Source organism: Denticeps clupeoides, chromosome 5 (assembly GCF_900700375.1).
Source record: "Denticeps clupeoides chromosome 5, fDenClu1.1, whole genome shotgun sequence".
Lineage (NCBI taxonomy): Eukaryota > Metazoa > Chordata > Actinopteri > Clupeiformes > Denticipitidae > Denticeps > Denticeps clupeoides.
In genome coordinates, this window is record NC_041711.1 from 25,655,290 (window position 1) to 25,663,412 (window position 8,123).

Genomic DNA, 8,123 nt, shown 5'->3' on the forward strand with positions numbered 1-8,123 from the left:
GTGGCTTGGCTTTTATTTATTGAATGAATGACGTTTGCATTGCACCTTCTAAGACATTTACATTTAAGGAACATTTACAGCATTTATCAGACGCCCTTATCCAGAGCGACTTACAACGTGCTTCCATGTTACCATCAATGAAGTTCACTAGGACTCCCAACTATGAATACAATCTGTTTATTCCCTCTGTTGTAGTTTCTATACATAAGTAAGACAATAAGAAGGTTGCAAATTAATCTAAATATTCTCTAAAGAGGAAGGTCTTGAGCTGTCATTTGAAAGTGCTCAGTGACTGAGCTGTTCTGACCTCAAGTGGAAGTTCATTCCACCACCGAGGGGCCAAGACGGAGAAGAGTCTAGATGATTGTCTTCCTTTTACCTTCAGAGATGGAGGGACCAGGCGAGCAGTACTGGAGGCTTGGAGAATACAAGGTGCAGTGCAAGGTATTATAAGGGCACATATTGCATATATACAAATTGTTTTGTCTATACGGTTTATTTGTCAGTGTAGCTCAAGCAAGTTAATACAGATAAAAAATAGTGAAATTTGAAGGTGTGGTCCTGCTTTTCTGCTTCTGGACCTGAATGACTATCACGTCCACGGGCTGACGGGGGAAGGAAGCACAGAAATGGTACATACTGGGAACAATGATTTATTAAACAACAAAGGATAAACGGCACGAGGTCCAAAAACAGGGGAAACAAAGAGGAGAACAAAAACTAACCCACAGATGTGTGGTGATTGCCAGAACTGTCAAGAACTGCAGGAAGTCCCGGTAGAAATTCTCCCCCCATTGCCACAGGGGAGACTGCCCCACAAAAACCCAGTCAGACGCACATGTATGGTGGTGATGTTCTCTGCTTTGGTGAGCGAGGGAAGAGCAGCAAAGTACACACCACAGGATGTTAGGAAGGGTTGGCATGTAGCTGATGCTCCTGAGAAGTGTCCGGGCACAATGGACACTTCCCCTAGCAGCTTCTCTGGAGATGGCGTGTGGCGTGAAGGGTGGTGGACGTTCTCTGCAGCAGGCGGGGGCACTGATGCTGCGCTGCTGTTGCACTGGGGAACGTCCAGGCAGAGGGTAGGTGTGTCCGCAAGGCAGTCCCGGCAGCGCATTTGCTGGCTGGCGACTTCCCATCGTCCTCTTCCACCAGCTTACCCCTGCATCGCCATCTTCGTCCTTGCTGTCTGTCTCCCTTATCCAGAGCACCTAGGCCACTACCACCTCATCTTCACTCCCATCGTCGCCTGCATCATCCCAGTCCACGGGGAGGCTTCATAGCAGAGTCCTGGACCGACATGGCAAAGATCTTGGGGATCCTCTGCACTCTTTTCCCACGTTACCTCCTCGCTTTGTCCTCGCTCCGCCCACTCACCCGCAGACCTTTTTTCTTCTGGGTTTCGCAGATCACCCAGTGGTCAACAACACCATGGCACTGCCCACCACGGCCTTACCCCCGTCTCTCCGGGAAGACACTCCTCAACCAGTTCATGGGGGTCGTATTCCGTATTTCCACGGAACCTCCCAATTCCATGGGCAATCCTCCAGCACTCCCCACTGGTGCCCACACTCACCACGACTGGCTGAGCTCTTCCTTGTGGTTCTCCACTGCTTCTTTTCTTTGCGCTTCTTCTGGGGGCTGTGACATTCTGTCACGTCCACTTTATTTACACACAAATGAAACAGGCCAAAAACAGGGGAAACAAAAGCGGAGAACACAAACTAGGCCGCCGGCATGTGGCGACTGCCAGAATGGAAAACAACCATACCCAATAGTTGCACGGTTGACATAAAATGTCACAGCCCTGATCGCCTGCTCCACAGGTCCTTATAACAGGGCTCCAGCCATGTACACCTAATTAGCCACACCTGTCCATGGCTAGAGCCCTGCTGTCAAGCAGATTGGTGCCCGCTGTGTTCCCAGCTGCACCCAACCATGACAATGACAATTCTTTGGCATTTCAAAAAATTCTTTACCAGAATCTTTTGCCATCCGTCTGGGAGTTGAAGATAGGATAAAAATAGTGGTTACAGAAGATGTTTGACTTGTCTTTAACATAAAACATAAAATATGTGTAACAGCAAAGCATATAGTGAGGAGTTTGTGCAAAAATTCAGAGTGCAGAGTGATTGAAAGTGGAAGTGAAAGTGCTGGAGTGTATTGGAGTTCTGTAAAGTGTTGCCGCCGTCTGCCCCTCCGCCTACACTAATGGTACTGCTGGGGCTCCGAGGACATAGACCTTGGAGGGGGGGCTTTGTCACGATTGACGGCACCTGGACTCATCACCTGTGCCCAATCCGGACAGCTTTTAAAGGCCGGGGATTTCCACCCCTTCGAGTGCGGCGGCACTTTCGTGAACTTGACTTGGCAAAGGTGTATGTGTGTGTATTTTGAGTTCTGGCAATCGCCACATGCCTGCGGGCCATTTAGCGTTTTCCCCGTTATTCCCCGTTTTTGGCCACCATGCCGCATTTATTTGTGTTTATTTATTATTATTAATAAATTAGGGCTGCACGATTTGGGGAAAAAGACATATTGCGATTATTGAGATCAATTTTGCGATATGCGATTGCAATATGATAAACATACAAACTACTTATAACCTGAAATGCCCAGTGCTTTCAAAATACAATATTCTACAAAATTAAATAAATCACAAAAAACTCTTTTACATTACTGTCGAACGACAAATCCTGGTAAGGCTAAACAACTGTTTTGATTATATTTGGCCATTATAAAATCCCGTATTATAGTTCTTACGTTTAACCAAAATGTTGTTTGGAGGCTGACTTGAACTAAGGGATGCATAGCTTTGCTAGCTTAGCTAAGGTTAAGATTTGTAAACAGAGGTGAATTTATTTTGGAAACCTTCAAAGTTTGAGAAAAGTTAACTAAACAGCTAAGAACAGTCTAAATAGTTAATGCCTACGTTTAGCCAAAACGTTGTTTGGAGGCTGACTTGAACACAGGAATGCATAGCTTCGCTAGCTTAAGCTATCTTAGCTAAGGTTAAGACTTATAAATCCGGGATTTTATAATGGCCAAATATATTAAAAACAATTGTCCAGCCTTACCTATGAAATGTAATCCCTGGTTTGGAGCATACAGCGGTTTGTACAGCCCCAAGCAGCACAAGAGTGAGGCATTTTTATGCACTTCTCTCCATAGACATGTATATGCTTCACGCCACAGCAGAGCCTCTCGCAATATGGCGGCGACGTTGACGTACGATGCAGCGCGTCATGCGGCGTCTAACCATATGTCTCCAAATCGAAAGTCATGTGACCAAATACGTCACATCCGACTGAAGTGAGACTCGCAAACTTTGAGAGAATGAGAGAATGGATCGGATATGTTGCCGATCCAATCCATGTACTAATCATTTAAATCGCAGCTTTTTGCTTTCATGTAATCGCACAGACTGACATCGCGATTACGATTGCGATTAGATTAATCATGCAGCACTATAATAAATCCTTGTTTCCCGAATGTCCCGCCTCTGCGCTTCCCTCCCCTGTCAGCTCGCCTGCGTGACAGCATGGTGCTGTTCCCGAACCAGGTTGAGATGTTTCCCGTCAGGATGCTCTCTATGGTGCAGGAGTAGAAGTTCCTGAGCACCTTGGAGAGCTGTTCACTCTCTCCATTGGGCTCCTGTTGATGACAGGGGTCTGGTAGTTCCTCTCCTGCTTGGTACTAAAGTCCACTATCAACTCCTCTGTCTTGTTGACGTTGAGGTGGAGATTGTTCCTCTGGCACCAGTTGGGTGTGCACACGCCGCCTCCCTGTGTCTTCCCCGAGTCCCGTGTCCTGTCCATGTGGTGAACCGAGAAGAACTTGGCCGGCTGGATGGCGTGGTCCGGCACCGCTGGGTTCAGCCATGTTTCGGTGAAGCAGAGGAGGTTGCAGTCTCTGGACCTTTACCCTGGCCCTGAGGGTAAAGTTGGCAAGCAGGATGCTAGACAGAGGTGTGTGATGTGCACGGGCTCTAAGACTGTTCCTGACGGCGGCTCGTTTTCCCTGGGGCCACTGATTCGCGTCGCGCCCTTCTTTGTCCTTCCTCAGGATCTCACTCGGCCAGCTGGGATCCGGAGCATTTAAAATCTTCGAATTGTAAGTGCATTGTATACTAATAGAAACATGAGTGTCTCTACTGTACTTAATGCGCTCAATGGTGGTGGCGCCCTCTTGGTCAGTGGCGCCAAGATGTAGTGGGTATGGAACGTATTCGGACCCCCTTATTTAAGTTCCAATACAGTCCCAACAGTGAAGCATGGTGGTGGCAGCATCATGCTGTGGGATTGTTTTGCAGCTGCATGGACAGGATGACTGGTTGCAATCGAGGGAAAGATGAATGACGCCAAATACAGGGATTTTCTCGACTTAAACCTCCTGAGTGTTCAGGACCTCAGAGTTGAACCCAATTGAGCATCTGTGGAGAGACCAAAAAATGGCTGTCCACCAACGTTTACATCCAACCTGCAAGAACTGGAGAGGATCTGCAAGGAGAAATGGCAGAGGATCCCCAAATCCATGGGTGAAAAAAGACTCTGAGCAAAGGGTCTGAATACTTACGATCATGTGATATTTCAGTTTTCCTTTGTTAATAAATACACTACTCACAATAAGCTAAGGATATTGTGAATGACTTAGTGGATGTCATACACACAGTGTTTGTTTCACTTCACTTGTTTTTGGGATAGGGAGACAATTGTATTGGGGTGATGGACACATCTCATTTTGTGTTTTCCGTGTATTGGTCTCATTGTGTACATTGTGTGCCTTATATTGTGTGCCTTATATTGGGTCCAACACCAAGAGACAACCTTTCGCAATGTGGCATCAATTTACACATTCTGTGGGTATAAAAAGCTGGTATTATCAGTAAGTCGTTCCAAGTTCATTATTCAAACAGCCATGAACACACAACGACACTTAACATATGAACAGTGTCACCTGGCCATGGCATGCCTTCGGGTCAGTGGCAGGCAGTCAGATGTTGCTCGTGATCTTGGTGTGTCTCAAAGTGTCATCAGTAGACTTGCATCAAGACACAGAACTACTGGCAGAGTTTATGATAGACAAAGGAGTGGAGCCCCATGAGTGACAGACCGCAATGATGACCAGTACCTAAGGACCTATGCACTCAGACATCGTTATGCAACTTCTACACAGTTGCAGGCCCATTTATGAAATGTGAGGGTACTAGGGTTTCCAGATCAAACCTTTCTCAACCAACTGCACCACTTTGGCTTGAATACCAGACGACCGTTGCAGGTGACTCCACTGGCACCAAGACACCGCCGTGAATGTTTGCAGTGGGCACAAGACCATGTGACCTGGACAATGCACGTGGTCTACCGTCAGGTGTCAGGTCCCCTTGTACAGAAATGATGGTCGTAAGCATTTCTGGAGAAGTCAACATGGTCCCCAGGGTTTGCTTTGGTGGAGGAGGTGCAACAGTCTGGGAAGGTATCACCAGTCATCGCAAACCAGATTTGGCTCAGTCCCTGCACATTCCTACCTCAGAGACATGACAGAACCATCATGAGGCTAGTGAGGAGCATGAGATGTCACTGTCAAGCTGCCATTGCAGCAAATGGTGGAAACACCATCTACTGACATTGCCCATTTTTGTTATTTAGGGCTATCCCTGTTATTGTCTAAACACTAACACTGTGAAAAAGGGAGCAAGTAGCATGAGGTGTGTGTGAATGTATGCTTATTTGTAACTATATAGGTCAGATGATTTTTAAAATGAACAAATTTTAAAAATATATATGCTGCATCAGAAGTATTAAAGAAAAAGAACAGCGCCGTCAGCATTTTCAGAAGCTGTCTTTCATTGGAAGATGTAGGTTTTCTTTGTGTGCAGCAGATGGCAGACAAGTCACCTTAAAAAAGGCAGCAGAACTTGCATCAACTTTCCAAAGAGAAGGTTAAGCATGGAAAAAAAAAAAAACAATTTCAATATTTTATTCCTGCTCTTTTACAAGGTGACTTTTATAAGGTGAAGGTAGGCCTCATCAAAGGTTCATCAGAAACATCAGATATCTAGTAGTAATCTTTCATGTCAAAGCCGAGTGCTCCACAAAACTGTTGACATTTGTACTTATATTTAATATTTTCAAACAGCCTTGAATTAATGAATTCTTTCTGACCACATGCAGCCCACTTTGCCTTTAAAAACATATTGATTTCTCAGTTTTGCAGCAAGCTTAAACCGATCAATACCCAAGAGCGTTCAAGATCAGCACCAGCACAAGCATATATTCCCCTCTAACATACACACAACCCTTTCCTGCCTTGGGTAGCATGTGTCCTTGGAACGAAGAACAATTTGCCTGCATTAGGATTGAGGTGATTTACAAGGTCTTCCGTTGTAGAAATATGCAAATTATGCATTTTATTTTAACTGAAGTGAAAGAAATTGCTGCACAGCTTACTGCTGACCTTTAATATGCAGCCAGGTTTGTGCACCCCCTCCTCCGTGAGATCAATACCTGTTTGAATTTGCTGGGAACTGAAGGTGCCGCATCCTGTAATGAATGGGGCTTTGTTCATTGCTCAGTTCTCACGTAACTCTTGACTGCAGGGACCTTAAGTCTGAACGCTTAGCCGAGTTGAACCATTATCTTCTGGATCCAAATCCATTTCCAGAGCAGAGTCCATCTAAAAAGCAATGTGGAGGTGCAATCATCCTTTTCTACCAAAGACTAAATTGACGCAAATAGAGGGACATTTGGGTCTGTATATTTTATCTTGTTTGTCATTGTTTAGGAAATGTATGTGATGGGTATTTCTTTATTTATTACCAACAGTTATTATGGAGACAACCAATTCTTCCATGCAACATTTATTGTGATTTGTTTCTTATCTGGATGAACCAACTACATCTATGAATTTCAAAACTTGAATTTGTATTCATGACGTCCTTTCATTTTTCTACAATGAAAATATTTAAGGGCTGAATTTATTTCTTATCTGTGTACAGGAATGTGTGTGTAGGAATAATGCAAACACTCTACTAATTACACAAGAAGAAATGAATGAGAAACAAATCATAAATGACATATTAAACAAGGAATTTGTCTCATATAAATGGCTCTCTTGGTACTCTTGTAGAAATAAAATCCCGGGGCATTTCCCACCATGTCTGCTTCAAAACATGACACCTAGACACCTTTGTGACACTGACGTGACCAACAACCTTTTTTTATTTGCCCCTTTGCACTTTATTTTGGCCAATACAATGTTTTGTTACGTGATGAACAACGTAATTATACAAGTACTGCCACATTCTTCGTTATATTATTTTACCATTATTTTACCAAAAAAACAACTGAAGTATCTTTGGTCGAGGCAGGTGACACTTCGGCTTCATCCTTGAAGTCACACTGTCGGACCCCTGACCCCCCCCCCCCCAACTCTCTGTCTCCTCCTTCGCCCCATTTTCACCCCCCCCCCCCCTTCTCTCTCACCCGGGTCGCGTGCTGGGCGGCGCAAGGAAACGTCTGAAGTTCAAGTTCACGGGAGCTCAAAGGGAGAAACCGACACACACACACACACACACACACACACACACGCACACAGAAGAATATCTCTCCGAGGACCCCAGTAGTAAAGCTGCACCCACCGGACCGCGGTATTTGTAGTGAATGGGGAGGTTGGCGGGGGGCGGCACCCCCTCCCCTGCTCGCGGCTCGTACACTCCTCCTCTTCCCACCAACATATTCCCAAATCCCCCCCCACGACGCGCACACGCCGTCCTGGCGTCTGCCGGAGCCCGAACGGTCCTCGGAGCTGCAACCCGTGTTTTATTTTATTTTTATTTTTTAAAAACTCGTTCCTGAACTCGTTTTTTTTTTTTTCTTCTCTCAGTTCTCCCCAAGATCCACACCTTCACCCCCCCGCCAGCCCGCCCGGCCGACCGGCCGCCGATCCCTGAAGGAAGCGGAAGAGAAAGGTGTCTGGGGGACCCGGGACCGGGGAGATGAGAACTCGCGGCGTGGGAGACGTGGACGCTGGTGCGTTGCTGCGGGACGCGGAGCGGATCGCGGGAGTCGTCGCGCTCACGGTATTTCCCGGTAATTCCCCGCGCGCTTTATTCCCGCGTTAATGCA